Source organism: Cornus florida, unplaced genomic scaffold (assembly GCF_030987335.1).
Source record: "Cornus florida cultivar Cherokee Brave unplaced genomic scaffold, ASM3098733v1 CherokeeBrave_3.0.0_Hap2_Chr03, whole genome shotgun sequence".
NCBI classification, from domain to species: domain Eukaryota; kingdom Viridiplantae; phylum Streptophyta; class Magnoliopsida; order Cornales; family Cornaceae; genus Cornus; species Cornus florida.
Window position 1 is genome coordinate 60357530 of NW_026775573.1, and position 17090 is coordinate 60374619.

Here is a 17090-nt window from a genome sequence, read left to right on the forward strand (position 1 = left end):
AACTTGTATGCATGCTGTTGTTCATAATCTAGAATTTAATTTAATTATTTTCTATGGTTAAGATTTAATTATCATGATGATGTGTAATTTGGAATTAAATTGTGGCATGCTAGAAATTTAGGCCTTGGTATGCTTGTTGACATATATTAAATTGGGATTATTTGAATGAGAATTGTAACTTTTTTTTAATATTTTTCTTTGGTGAAAGTTTAATTCACATGGTTGTATCGTGCATGAAATCAATGAGATATGTGATATTAAAGTAGGCCTTGGCATGTTCTCTGACCTATGTTAATTTGAGAGCATTTGTAATTATTTAAAAATCTAGAGGAAATTAATTAATTAGCTTAATTAATTTTATTTTAAGTTCTTTAATCACTTATTTAGTTATTTGATGTTATATTTGTGATGACCATGCTATGTCCTTCAATATATATTAAATTGAGGTTATTTAGAATTGATTTAAAATTTAGAGAATTTAATTATTTTATTTAATTAAATTCTTTCTAATTGTTCCATGGATTTGATTATGTTTTAGAAGTTGATTCTATGTTTAAATTATGGACTTGGACCTGTTGTATATTCATTTGTTTATGTTTTGGGCATTGGATAACATTGTTGTTATATTTACACTCATGAGAATATGTTTCCTTCATTGAATATATTTTTGTCATGTGTTATGAGTTGCAAACTTTGTTTTTTGACATCTTTCATGCTATAATATTTGTGGACTTAGAGCATATATTGTATTGTGTTTCCAAATTTGGTTGTGCGTGGTTGATAGTTGATTATCTTATATATATATGTTGATATATACATTGTTGCGCAACTGGTTGATTTTGGAAACTTGGGGATGTCATTGTTTGATTACGGCTAGGACATGGTTCTAGTACGGGGGATTGTCCCTCTATAGTCTAGTGCGCACACAGGGCGGTTACCCATGGGCTAGTAATCCTAAAGTAACCACGTTGTCGGTCTGATCCAGTGTGATATCCGATTATCCACTTTTGTTTGATTTCGCAATTTCATTTTCAAATTAATAACTTTGAGTATTTATAACTTGATGTTTTATATTGGAGGTTCCAATTACGTTTAATTATAGCAGTTTGGTTAACTCTGCAATTTTGATTACAAGTTAGTAACTTTGATGATCTATAGTTTGATGTGCTATATTGGAGACTCCAACTATGTTGCATTGTATCATTTTGTTGGTTTTGAGTTTGAAACTTCAAGTTGATAAATTTGAGAAATTATATATATCATTGAAATATATTGCAAGTACCAATTTTGTTAAATTGCTTGATAATTCATTCTTCCCAAGTATACTTGTATATTGAATATTTCGTCGTGTTCTACCACATGCTTCTATGTTATTTAAAGTGCATGAATAAGGTGATAATTTTGTAAAATGTTAGGTCTATGCATGCTCATCTCCTACGAGTAGCTTTATAAACCATTCATAATGTTCTTCAGGACATGTGAATGCAGTCCATTCAATAGATTCTTCAGCCATACGGATTTGCTAAAATCCTAATTTGCTGTCAAATTTAGAAAACCATTTTCTATCTTGTGTTGATTTATTAAAACATCTTTATTAGAAATTTTATAGCTGTCATCATAAGTATTATCGTTTAATCGTTTATAATTGATAACCATACGAGCTTTTCCTCTTTTTATTTCAGCATGGTTTCTAACCATAAAAGTTGGACTCCTATATCTGCTATTGCTTTTTTCTTATTACTTTGAGTAATAAAAGTTCTTTGATTTTTTTTTGAAATTCCTCTTGATTATCTAGGGTATGAGGATTATCTTGAGTTTTTATAGTTATGAAAGGGTTTATTATATTCAATTTTGCTTCTATTTTATTTTTATACTAGTGTTTCTGGGGATCTTCTCTTAAAATTTCAGTAGTTTTAGCTAATCTTAAAAGATTATCTATATTTAATTTAGGATTTTTTAATATAACTTTATTATTAAGGAAAATCTTTGGTTCATCTAAATGACTAAGAAACATTAAGACTTGAACTTTAACGTTTGTGGCCCATGGCCTCATGTCATACATATCAAAATTGTTCCAAATAGTGTATCTATGTACACTTTACATAATTTCTAGGCAAAAATGGCATATTGTACCTAACTAAGTATTACAACTTTATAGGCAAAACTTAAACATGCTAACACTTGCATGTGAACGAGAAAACATTTAAATGGACTTCACCCAAGGCAATGCAAATCCTCAAATCTTGAATCTTATACCTGAAAAATGACCCCAGTAACTTTGGGGTGAGCAACATTAATGAGCATGCATAGACCTAACATTTTACAAAATTATCACCTAATTCATGCAATTTAAATAACATAGAAGCATGTGGTACAACGCAGCGAAATATTCAATATACAAGTATACTTGGCAAGAATGAATTATCAGGCAATTCAACAAAATTGGTACTTGCAATACATTATAATGATATATATAATTTCTCAAAATTATCAACTTGAAATTTAAAACTCAAAATCAACAAAATGATACAATGCAACATAGTTGTAGTCTCCAATAGAGCACATTAAAGTATAGATCATCAAAGTTACTAACTTGTAATCAAAATTGCAAAGTTAACCAAAGTGCTATAATTAAACATAATTGGAACCTCCAATATAAAAAATCAAGTTATGAATACTCAAAGTTATCAACTTGAAAATGAAATTACGAAATCAAACAAAAGTGGATACTCAGACATCACGCCGCATCAGATCGATACCGTGGTTACCTTAGGGTTACCAGCCCACGGATAACCGCCCTATGTGCGTACTAGACTATAGAGGGATAATCCCCCATACTAGAACTATGTCCTAGCCGTAGTCAAACAACGACATCCCTAAGTTTCCAAAATCAACAAGTTGTGCAACAACGTATATATCAACATGTATATACAAGATAATCAGGTATCTACCACGCACAACCAAATTTGGAAACACATACAATACATGCTCTAAGTCCACAACTACTATGGTATGAAAGATGCCAAAAAACAAAGTATGCAACTTATTACACAAGACAAAAATATATTCAATAAAGGAAATATATTCTCATGAATATAAATATAACAACAATGTTATCCAATGCCCAAAACATAAACAAATGAATATATAACAAGTCCAAGTCCATGATTTAAACATAGAATCAACTTCTAAGACATAATCAAATCCATGGAACAATTAGAAAGAATTTAATTAAATAAAATAATTAAATTCTCTAGATTTCAAATCAATTTCAAATAACCTTAATTTAATATATGTTGAAGGACATAGCATGGTCATCACATATATAACATCAAATAACTAAATAAGTGATTAAAGCACTTAAAATAAAATAACTTAAGCTAATTAATTAATTTCCTCTAGATTTTTAAATAACTCCAAATGCTCTCAAATTAACATAGGTTAGAGACCATGGCATGGCCTACTTTAATATCACATTTCTAGTTGATTTTATGCACGATACAACCATGTGAATTAAACTTTCACCAAAGAAAAATATTAAATAAAAGTTATAATTCTCATTCAAATAATCCTAATTTAATATATGTCAACAAGCCTTCCAAGGCTTAAATTTCTAGCATGCCATAATTTAATTCCAAGTTCGATATCATCATGAGAATTAAATCTTAACCATTGAAAGTAACTGAATTAAATTTTAGATTATGAATAAAAGCATGCATACAAGTTGTATAAGCATCAATAGCTTGCAAGACAATAAAGATATGAACCTATAACATCCCCTACCTCCATTTGAGATGAAATCTCAAATCCCCATCGAAATGAAACGACTCTGAATCCGACGAAACTTCTAAGTTTTGTCGGGGACAACACGGTGAACATTAAACTCCAAAGAGGACATACCAAAATCCAAACTTGACCTCAAACCCAAACTCAAAAATTTGCCAAAATAACATTCCAATCGGTTGGAATCGAAGGCCTCGTCAAGACGAACATAAAACACTAAGGCATTATGGTATTTCACTAAGTGGGGAAGTTCAAAAGATGAGAGAGAAGGTGGCAGCCATGGCTGCCATGGAATCCGGCCAAGAGAGAAGAGAGAAAAAAATATGATTTTTCTTCTTAAGTGGCTCTATTTATAGAAAAACCCTAAAAGTACCCCGAAAGGGCCCTGTCGGGTCCGAAAAAGTAGAATTTGAGCAAAAGCACTCAAACAGCTATACTCTATGAACAAAAAAGATCTAAATGAGAAAAAATGAACAACAGAAGAAACAGCGTCGAAAACTAAGTCCCAAGCAGAGAGATATGCCCCGAACAAGTTCGGCGGCAACTAGGGCCAAAAACCCTAAAACTGGGGAAATATGATCAGAAGAAAATCCCAAGAGTACATGACTCGATGAAAAGTGAAAATAAATCTCGTACGAGAATCCAGACTCAAAACAAGGCATTTAGCAATAACTTTCATTATTTGCACAATGGCCCCTCCAAAAAGTGAAAACTACACTAATGACCCAGAATGAAAATATCATCCAAAAATATTTTCTTAAAAACTCCTGAAATAAAATATCTTCAAAAGATATTTATGAAAAATACCCCATGAAAAGAAAAAGTTTCCAAAGAACTATGCATCCATGCCCCTATGGATATCGGGAGCAATAAGAATACTTTTCTACAAAGGTAAAGATACGTATTTCGTGGAAACCACTTAGAATGAAGATACATGAAGTCAAAAACCAACTCCGAGCACAAAAGTGAGATTGTGCCAAAAAGTGACCAACGGAGAAAAAGATGAAAAGTGAATAATGTCGAAAAATAAAAAATGTGGAAATGACGCGATCCCTTAAGGAAGTTGTCAATCCAAAGGAAAGAGTCTTATAAACAATTTTCGAGCACTTGAGATGACACTAAGTGATAAGAAACCAAACTCAGAAAGGAAAAGGTAACGGAAAAAATTTATCCTTAAAATTTGTGGAAAAAAGAAAGGAAGAAAAATGATCGGGTCTTTACAAATCAATTAATCATCCTACACTCTTATAAATCTCACTAAGACCTAAATCTACAGTAATGGAGGAAAAAAAGAAATTAATCATAATTAAATCCTAATCCAAAAATTCAAAAATTAACCAATAGGCCAGTGGTACCAAGCCTTTATTTCTCAAAGAGAGGTCAAGGGTTCGAGCCTCTGTGGAAGTATGTGTGTGTGAGTGCCCAACTAGGAAAAAAAAAAAAAAAAAAAAAAAAGCCGAATCCAAAAATTCAGGGTATTACATTTGTCATCCCAAGTCAGCATCAAGCCCATAAGTTAAGAAATTTACTCATTATATTTTATTTTACCATATATGCAAATATACCACTTTGTACATTATATTTAGGAAAAATTAGATTTCAAAAACCGTTGAAGATAATTAATAAATTTTCAAGTAATGGATAATATTAAGATAAATCACACCAATACTAAGAAAATCATCCATTGAAAGTTCAATTCTAACAAAAACCACTCATGGCTATTATCAATTGATTAGCTCATGGTTCTGAGTCAAAATTCCATTCCACGGAAATGAGACATAAGACAATGATTTTGGTTCTAGGTTTAATTTGTCCTCGTTAGAGAGTCATGCACAATTTTTTATTTTATGCAATTCTTTGTGTTTTCTTAAACTGAAATTTGTTAACTTAAAAATAAATAATAAATAAAAACTGTATGTAATAAAATCCAAACAAACATAGGTCACATCAAAGATTGATGATTTAATATAAAACCTAAATAGAAGATAATCATCACAGTTTAAACCATTTGAAGATAATATGCAAAAATAAATATATACACACACCTTTTATACATATGCTAAGTATTGTATAATTAGAAAAATTCACAAACCCTGATCCTATGTTCAAGCAAAGACATCATTGCTCCATTTAAAGGTGAAACTCTGAGAAGGGTAATTTGGGATATAAATCACAATGATCGCTTCTTTGCAATTAAGTTTTACGTTTTAAGTTGAGTCACTATATATTCATCTTCTTTTTACTTTTTTTTTTTAAATTTATGGTAATTTTACATCAAATTTATTTAGGATTGGTCACTAAAATCTAATTTTTCCTATATATTAATATATATTATACGAAAGCTGTATGTATAAATTAAAAACTTGGGAAATACGAATTTAACTTAACCGGCCAAGTCATTTTTTTACCCCTTCACTGGACCATTTCTGAGAGAGTAACTAAAGAAGATTTTTTTGTTCATTGATAACCATATAATCTAAATTCACTAGGATCATTTAATAATTCCTCACATCACTAACCAAAAATACTTTATATTTAAATGGCATGAAAGGTGAAACATAATATAACCAATCAATGAAATTATATTAGATACTATTTTAAAAACCCTTTTATATTAATTATTATTTTTTAATAATAAATTAATTTAAATAATAATAATTAAGAAAATAAAAAACTCATAATAATTAGATAATTAAAAGAGTTTTTATAAAAGGGGCGTCGAAGAAAAAATTTTGTTGTACAAGTTGTTGAAAAAAGGGGCGTCAACCAGAAAGGGGTCTTAGGCAGGGGTGTCCTCTGTCTCCACTTTTGGTTACTTTGGTTACTATTTATTTTTCTGGTATGATGGATTTGGAAGTTTAGAAAGGTAAGGTGGTGCCTTCTTAAGCTGCTTTACAGGCTGGTTTACCTATTACTCATCAATTTTTTGCAGATGATCTGTTACTTGTGATTAGAGCAAATATGGGGAGTGTTTTAACTTTGAAAAAGTTGCTGACTCAATTCGAAAATACTACTGGTCTAGCTGTGAACAAAGATAAATCTGAAGTTTATCTTACTAGATCAGTTAGAAGAAAGAATTCCATTATCAAGTCCTTGGGTTATAAGGTAGGAAATTTACCTTTCACTTATTTAGGATTACCTATATCTGATAAAATGCTGAGGAGAGCTGATTGTTTAAGTCTGGTAGATAAAATTATTTCATTACTTCAAGATGGAATGGTCTACATTTGTCTATGGAAGGTAGGGTGGAACTTAGTAGAGCTGTTATTATCCCAATGGTTCAGTACTGGACATCAGTTTATACTCTTCCTATTGTTGTCTCTAGTTGCATTGAAAGAAGAATGAGGAACTTTGTGTGGGGTCATGTTGAAAATTCTAAAAAGATGCATGGTATGAGATGGAAAAAGATTATTGCTACCAAAGAGGAAGGGGGTTTGGGTTTGAGAATAATCACAGATATTGACATTGCTGGGAAAATCAGTCTTGCTTGGGACTTTTTATTGTCTAAGGATAGGCTGTGGGTGGCATGGTTTTCACATTGCTATTTGAAAAAGGCTTCTTACTGGAATATGATTCCTAAATTTGCTTCTTCAGCTATCTGGAGGAGTATTATTGACGTTAAAGAGATTCTAAAGGTCAATTGCAAATACATTTTTGGAATTAGGTAGAATGTTAAAGTATTTATGGATCCTTGGTGAGAAGGTAGGTTCTTGAGAGAACTTTTTAACCATAGGATTCTTGGGTACTTGAGTCGTGATAAGAAGATTAGTATGTGTGATTTCATTACAAATGGTCAATGGGATGATGACAAACTGAGCAACACTTCACAAGAGATGATACTGCTGTTTAAAAATCAGTTGATAACAAGTGGGGTGGATCAGATTAAATGGATTCAACCGTTTTGTTTTAAGGTTGCATGGGAAGCTACTAGAGTGAAATTGGAGGATGTGATTTGGGCTGGTTTATGTTGGAGTAGGGGGAGGCCAAAATGACCGATTCTTTCTGTTTTGGTTATGCAAAAAACAATTATAACTCAGACTTTTTTTGCAGTAAAGAGGTTTTAATTTAGCATCAAGATGTTATCTTTGCTATAAAGATGAAGAAACTTTGGATCATTTGTTCTATAATTGTGATTATACTTGGAAAGTATGGTGTTTTTTGGCTGAAATATGTGGATGGAATTTGCAAAAGGGGCTTAGGAATTCACAAATTAGCAACTCATTTTATTCAAGTTTAGCAACGAAAGGATTTTAAGAAGATGGCTAGAGTTATGTTTGCTACAATATTGTATTTCACTTGGTGGGAAAGGAATAATCGTTTACATGATAAGCAAGAAAGAGTGGCTAAGGAGCTAGCTAAAAGTATATTATGGGAGGTTCTTGATGTGTTAGAGGTTAACCTTTAGGACATTTTGTAATTTTCTGTTGCTTTTAGTCTAGTTTTTTATGTCCTTTTTTTTTTTAGGACTTGGTTTGTTTACCTTATGAGGACATGTCCTCATATGTTTCTATGTACTATTTTGTTTTATATATATATTCCTTTCATTTAGGAAAAAAAAAAGGCGTCTAGCATTGTACTATTGAAAAAATTCAAAAGATAGAGGCTATTTAAATTTTTAATATTTTCTTATATATTAAAAAAAAAAAACGTTTAATGAAAACACTTTAATAAACTTTCAATGAAAGGATAAACCTTATTACTTTCATTTTGTTTACAAAAAAATGTATTTAAATTCTCAATACTGTGAAAGTGGTTAGTAACCTAAGTCACACAATCCTTTTCAATAGGTGTCGCTCTCACACTTCCACTCTCATGGTTCACATGCACATGCTTGCTCAAATTCTCACTGCTTATGACTTGATTCTGCCACTCCCGCTTCATGTGGCGTTCATAACTATTGAAAAATGCAAATGAAAAATTCAAAAAGTGCAAACTATTTAATTTTTTATTAAATATTTAAAATATTAATTGATAAAATATATAAACATCACTAAATTAGAAGGAAAAGATATACTTACTATTATTTTAGGGTAAATTACACTCAGACTCCCTGAGGTTAGGTCATTTTTCAGTTAGATTAGCATTCCGGTTTTAGATTTCACTTATATTTGAATTAGTGGTTTAACATTTCATTTACACCCCAAATGTCAAATTTTGGTGGGGCCATAGTACTTTTGAGGTGTTAAATGACTATCCTACCCTTTGACCTCCTGATTTTGTGACCAAAATTCCCTAACATACACCTTCCTTTTTTTCCTCCTCATACCATTATCATCCCGAATTCACCCTAGACAAAACCACCACACCACTCCTCAAAATTACACACATATATATCTATATAGATATTTAAAACAGCCAAACATATATATATATATATATATATATATATACAAATATATATCTATATATATATGTATAGATACATACACACATATATGTATATAGAATCATAGATATATACACACATACAAAACAGACAAGGGAGCCAGTCGGCCAAATCGATGATGGAGGTTTGGGTTGTGGATTAGATGTGGACACCATGAGGCAGCCGACGAGGTGTAAACGACAACATTTAACTCACCGACCTCCCAACCCTCTCTGATTTGCCTCGATCTCAAAACCCAACACAACTGTTGCCGCTCTATCACCGAGAAGAAGCATAGTGCCAGAAAGACCCAAATCTTATCCATCATCGCTCTATCGCCCGACATTGTCTCTATTGCCACCGACAAGAAAATAAATTGGTACTAATTCTGTAATGACCCTGGATTTTTTCAACCTAGTATGTACTGTTATGAACCGAAAGTTGACCCGATAACGGATTCGAAATGCGGAAGCAAAAGATAAATCCAAAGTCTATAGAGATGCAAACCATCCCCAAGACACCAATGTGACTGTAACGCCCCGAATTTTTTCTAAATAAAATCCTCGATTTCATTAAATCAAAATACTTTATAAAAGACACCCAGGATCTCAAAAGAAATAAAATACCCTTTATTGATACAAAATCAATCAAATTTCCTCAAATAAATAAGACAATATCTCAAATTAATTAAATTGATACTAAATCAATTTCCTAAAAATCTCTAAAAAAAATAATTTTATTCCTCAACTCCAACTCTTCCACCTAAGCCCGCAACTATGAATCCAAGTTCATCCTCGGTACCTGAAACTGTAGGGGGGTGAGACAGTAGGAAAAACCATAACAAGGATTTCAAAGAGTTTCATGATAAATTTGCTTTACAAAAATATATATATGCTTTTAAACAAAATACATATATGCAATTTTAGCAAAATAACAATTAACAAAATTTTTGAAATAAAATCATCCAAGCCATTCAAGGTATGATGATCCCTACACTGTAAAACCATTATTCCACACTAGATCATTAAATTCATCAAGTTTTGCCTTCTCTGAGACTCTCGACTTCCTCACTGTATTTCTCATTCTCTAATTTTCTATCTCTACTTTCTTTCAGTTAATACCATCTTTGCACAAACATTCTATTTATAATGCAATTCCACCGACACTTGAACAAAAATCTACCACCAAAAATCAAATCAAATATCTAAAGTCTAACATAATAATCACAATTGACCCGCCACCCATGCTTCCTGTACTTTACTTATCCTTATATCTTCATTCATTTAATATTTTAACAATTGCAATCTCATCCCAAAAAGAAAACACCACGTGTAAAATTAAAGGCCAAGCACAATTCAAGGCCAAATACAATGAACCCAAAAAAGTGGACCCGCCACCACATATAGTTGCTTTCTATACATCAGTTTAACAAACAAAAATCTATCTCCATAATAAGTGCAAAACTAATTGGGCCAAGAATTTAACTAATGGGACCCACAGCTTTATCACAATTTCCTTACTCTTCTCACCATTTCGCTGGTAGCATCCATGTTGCCCATGCAAGGTACTAAATATATATATATATATCATTATATATACAAAGGTAACCAAATAAATCAATTTGCTTTCTTCCTTTCACCAAATCAAGAAACATAAATATATATACAATGTATACAATTGTAATAAACTCAACTCAACCCATCAAATAAGTGAAACCCACCAATTATCAATTTTTTTCTTCTTCTTTTATCCCTTCTGCTGCCTCTCCAACATCATTTCAGCACTGCTCCCTTTTGATTCAATCTCCATCAAACTTAATATATATATATCACACATATATATATACAAGTGCATGCCTAATAAATCAAACTCAATAAATATTTAAATTGAGTAATTCTCCAAAATAAAAATTAATTATCAATTATGACAATTTTAAAAAAAAAATCATGAAATAAAATATAATTTCAACTCTTAAAAATCCGAGTTGTCACATTCTCCACCACTTAAAAAGAATTTCGCCCCAAAATTCAGATCCAACAGACTTTACATACCCGAAAACATCAAAAGTGGTAAAATAAAATCCTAAAATCCTTACCCCAGGAGATGTGAAATTCAGTGACATGGAAAAAGATTGTGGTAGCTGACAGTGCTAGTTACCTGCCCACACACTCTGTAGCCGTTGTGGTAACTAGATGATGCCGTCACCCATCCACAAAATAAAACCGATAGTGATCTAGGGACACCTGCCCCTAATCACTAATAGTAATTATCCTAATAACTGTCAGTGAACGACATCCGGACGCACACACCCGGCTACAAGTGGTAGCTAGTCAATACTAAACACTCGCCCACACACACCGGACAACATCATCACTAAACTCACACTTCCACACCCGGCTACAAGTGGTAGCTAGTCAATACTAAACACTCGCCCACACACACCGGACAACATCATCACTAAACTCACACTTCCGGCTAGGTACAGGCTCTAATACCATTCTGTAACGCCCCGAATTTTTTCTAAATAAAATCCTCGATTTCATTAAATCAAAATACTTCATAAAAGACACCCAGGATCTCAAACAAAATAAAATACATTTTATTGATACAAAATCAATCAAATTTCCTCAAATAAATAAGACAACATCTCAAATTAATTAAATTGATGCTAAATCAATTTCCTAAAAATCTCTAAAAAAAATAATTTAATTCCTCAACTCGAACTCTTCCACCTAAGCCCGCAACTATGAATCCAAGTTCATCCTCGGTACCTGAAACTGTAGGGGGTGAAACAGTAGGAAAAACCATAATAAGGATTTCAAAGAGTTTCATGATAAATTTGCTTTACAAAAATATATATATGCTTTTAAACAAAATACATATATGCAATTTTAGCAAAATAACAATTAACAAAATTTTTGAAATAAAATTATCCAAGCCATTCAAGGTATGATGATCCCTACACTGTAAAACCATTATTCCACACTGGATCATCAAATTCATCAAGTTTTGCCTTCTCTGAGACTCTCGACTTCCTCACTATATTTCTCATTCTCTAATTTTCTATCTCTGCTTTCTTTCAGTTAATACCATATGTGCACAAACACTCTATTTATAATGCAATTCCACCGACACTTGAACAAAAATCTACCACCAAAAATCAAATCAAATATCTAAAGTCCAACATAATAATCACAATTGACCCGCCACCCATGCTTCCTGTACTTTACTTATCCTTATATCTTCATTCATTTAATATTTTAACAATTGCAATCTCATCCCAAAAAGAAAACACCACGTGTAAAATTGAAGGCCAAGCACAATTCAAGGCCAAATACAATGAACCCAAAAAAATGGACCCGCCACCACATATAGTTGCTTTCTATACATCAGTTTAACAAACAAAAATCTATCTCCATAATAAGTGCAAAATTAATTGGGCCAAGAATTTAACTAATGGGACCCACAACTTTATCATAATTTCCTTACTCTTCTCACCATTTCGCTGGCAGCATCCATGTTGCCCATACAAGGTACTAAATATATGTATATATCATTATATATACACAGGTAACTAAATAAATAAATTTGCTTTCTTCATTTCTAATTCGGTCAGGTGCCCTTTCACCAGATCGAGAAACATAAATATATATACAATGTATACAATTGTAATAAACTCAACTCAACCCATCAAATAAGTGAAACCTGCTAATTATCAATTTTTTTTCTTCTTCTTTTATCCCTTCGGCTGTCTCTCCAACATCATTTCGGCACTGCTCCCTTTTGATTCAATATCCATCAAATTTAATATATATATATCACACATATATATATACAAGTGCATACCTAATAAATCAAACTCAATAAATATTTAAATTGAGTAATTCTCCAAAATAAAAATTAAATTATCAATTATAACAATTTAAAAAAAATCATGAAATAAAATATAATTTCAACTCTTAAAAATCCGGATTGTCACAGTAACCTTCCATGAAGTCACGGAGCTCGAGGAAATAACCGGGAGCGAAAACTAACATAAAAAGGGTCAAATGGTACCCTATGGCACCAATGACAACAAAAGGGACAAAATCTAGTTCAAACTAAACCAAGAACACCACTAAATGGCTTACACAAGATTAACAAAATTTAGTAGGAAGGAACGAAGCGATAAAGGCCTGAAGAAACAATCAACCAAACAAAACCTACAAGGCAGCACCATTTTGGTCGACCGAAATGGAGCTTTGGTCTGCCGAAATGAGCTAGGAAAAAGAAGGAAAAGAGCCTTCATTTTGGTCAACCGAAATAACAAACCGATCGACCGGTTTGTGACTCGAAACTGTAAAAGGCTATTGGAATTGGACTTTTACTGTTCAATTGAAATTCAAAGGCCATCAGTCGACTGAAACAAGCTACGAATCGACCAAAACAGGTTGAAAATGCAAAAATGAACCTGTTATGCACCAAAAATGAAAAAAAGTCCCTAAGGCTCAATCGGATCCCCCATTGCATGATCAAATGGAATTGTATGCAAGTGTGTGATGATGTGAACATACACGCAAGTGTAAAATAATATTTTAAACATGTTAAAATGGCCTATGGTCTTATTACAATTCATTTACAACATTTGACATGTCAAACCTCCAAGTTAGAAAAATTACATTTCATAGGCAAAACTTAAACATGCTAACACTTGCATGTGAACATGAATGCTTCTAAAGAAACTTTCATTCTGCAATTCACCCAAAGCAAGTACAAATCTCCAATCTTGTATCCTGTACCTGAAATATGCCCTAGTAACTTTGGGGTGAGCAACATAAAGCTACTTGTAGGAAATGAGTATGCATCGACCTAACATTTTACTTGTTTGCATGATTTAAACATCGTGGTTCATTCCACCTAACATTTATGTCAAAGGTGAGACTCAGGGAACATCCTAAGCTACCTAAGATCATTTCTAGCATAAAACACATCATTCATGCAATTGAATCAACATAGGAGCACGCTATACAAAGCGACAAAATATAGATTCTCAAAGTCATCAACTTAAAATCTAAAATATGTAAAGAACTAAATATAACCATTTAGCATAATTGGAATTTCTAGTACCACACGTCAGGACATAGATTCTCAAAGTAATCAACTTGAAATCTAAAAGTGTGCAAACGACTAAAGTGGGTCATGCCACCTAACGTCTATGTTCCAAATGAATCTATAGGATCATTCCTAAGTCACATTTGAACAATATAGCATAGATGTACTTAGCAACATCAAAATTTATAATTATTCATTAAAAATCATAAAACATTAATGTACTTAACAACATTAAAGAATGCTATGATTCATTCAAAATCATAATGCATAAATGTACTTAACAACATTAAATTGCCAATAACCAAAACCATAAGTCACAATTAAGCATTGGTGGTCAACTTGGAATTGAATGCGAAAACAAATAGTGGAAGACTTGGACATCACGTCTCAGACTAAACTAAGAACAAAATGGTTATTCCGGGCATTAACCCGCTGGAAAAACCACCCTCGTGCGCACTATATCAATGGGGAGAACTCATACCTCCCGCACTAGAGCCAAACTCTAGCCATATCACAGTAACAATGTTCCAAGACTCCAAAATAAATAAGTTAACAACTTATATACGAAACATATATATACAGCACGAAACTACATTCCATGCACAAGTAGGTTGAAACCACAATACATGCTCTAAATCTACAACTACTATAGGATGACAATGTCGAATCTTCAGATCGCGATTCGTTACGCGCTATAATAACATCATATGTCGAATCTTCAGTGTGTGATTCGTTATACGCTATCACAATATTTTTCAACATTGAAATATAAACTCATGCATCCATTACAAGTCTAAAATCATGCTTCAAACATATTATCAATGTCAAATACATGATTTAATCAATAATGCAATAGAAACAGAAATTAATCAAATAACTAATTAATTTCTCTAGGTTTCAAATCCCAATCAAATGGTCCCTAATTAATACATATTATACAACATAACTTAATCATTACATATATCAATTCAAAAACTTGATTAGGCCATTTGAACAACAAAATGGAATTTAATCAAATCATGAGAATCAAATCTCTAAATTGTAAAACAACATCAAATGGTCCCAAATTAACATATGCTAACATACAAGCTCTAGTCATCACAAATATCAAGTTAAAAACTTAATTAGGCCAATGGAACCATTAAATGGATTTTAATTAATCATTTAGATTTTCATACTCATCTAATTTCTCTCAAATTAAAGTATGTTAAAGGACATGCCAAGACTTAATTTAAAAGAACATCACAAGTTCATTTCATGCAAGGTACGGCCATGGAATTTAATCTTTCACAAAAGATAAATATTAAATAAAAAGTACAATTCTTATTCAAATAATTCCAATTTAATATATGTTAACAAACATATTAAAACAAAATTAATCATCATGCCACAACTTAATTCTAAACTATATAAATCCTTGAAAACTAAATCTTATACAAGAAATAAATAATACTAATTTTTCTAGATTTGATACAAAGCATGCAAATAAGTTGTATAATCATGGAGAACACTCTATACAACGCATATAAAATCCTAAAACATCCCTTACCTCAATTTGAGATGAAAATCTCAAAAGCCACCAAAATGAAACGGCTCCGAATCCGATGATACTTCGGGGTTTTGTCGAGGACAACGCCGTGAACATTAACCCCAAGGAAGCCCCATCAAATACACAACTTGACTTCAAACCCGAACTCAAGAAATGGCCAAAATGGGATTCCAATAGGTGGAATCGAAGGCCTAGCCAAGGCAAACACAAAACACTAAGGCACTACGACGTTTCATTGAAGGGAAGAAGCTCAAAAGAGGAGAGAGAAGATGGCAGCCCTTGGCTGCCATGGACTCCGGCCAAGAGAGGGGAGAGAGAGTGAGAAATCTAATTTTTCACTTAAAGGTCCCCTATTTATAGAAAATCTCAAAAAGTGCCCCGATCGGGCTCCGCCGGGTCCGGAAAAGTGAAATTCGCACAGACGCGCTCAAACGGAAAAACTCCATAAACAAAAAAGATTTGAAATGAGAAAATATGAACAATGGAAGAAACGACGTTGAAAATTGAGTTCCGTGCAAGAAGATATGCCCTGAACAAATTCGGCGATAACTAGGGCAGAAACTCTGAAATTGGAGAAAAACTACCAGAAGGGAATTCTAAGAGTACATGACTTGATGAAAAGTAAAAATAAACCCCGTACAAGAATCCAGGCTCAAAACAAGGCATTTTGTAATAACTTTCAGTAATTGCACAATGGCCACTCTAAAAAGTGAAAACTGCACTAATGGCCCAGAATGAAAATATCTTCCAAAAATATTTTCTTAAAAACCCCTGAAATAAAATATCTTCAAAATATATTTACAAAAAACACCCCAAGAGAAGAAAAAGATTCTGAAAAACTATGCATTCATGCCCCTATGGACACCGGGAGCAACTATAGTACTTTACCACAAAAGTAAAGATACGTATTTCGTGGAAACCACCTAGAATGAAGATACGTGAAGTAAAAAACCAACTCCGAACACAAGAAGTGAGGCTATGCCAACAAAGTGACAAATAGGGAAAAGACGAAATAGGGAAGAGGACGAAATAGGGAAAAAGACAAAAAGTGAATAATGTCAAAAAATGAAAAAATGTGGAATTGACTCAGTGCTCAAAGGAAGTTGTCAATCCAAAGAAAAGAGTCTCAGAACTCACTCCAGAGCACTCAAGACGACACTAAACGACGAGGAACTGAACCCAGGAAGGAAAAAAATCAACGAAAAAAAAATATCCGTGAAAATCTGTGAAAAAGAAATGAAGAAAAAAGACCGAGTCATTATAAATTCTGCTACAGGAAGTTTGTTTGCATTTTCTGTTGTG

The 17090-nt window shown here is 32.4% G+C and overlaps 1 long non-coding RNA gene across 1 annotated transcript; it reads right to left on the minus strand.

Annotated features, from left to right (window-relative positions):
- Positions 1–9756: 9756 nt before the first annotated feature.
- Positions 9757–12596, minus strand: LOC132300631 (uncharacterized). The gene is made up of 2 exons (XR_009480516.1): positions 11306–12596; positions 9757–9955 (listed from the first exon to the last, which is right to left on the minus strand). It is a non-coding gene; the product is annotated as an uncharacterized LOC132300631 (long non-coding RNA).
- Between the last annotated feature and the right edge of the window lie 4494 nt (positions 12597–17090).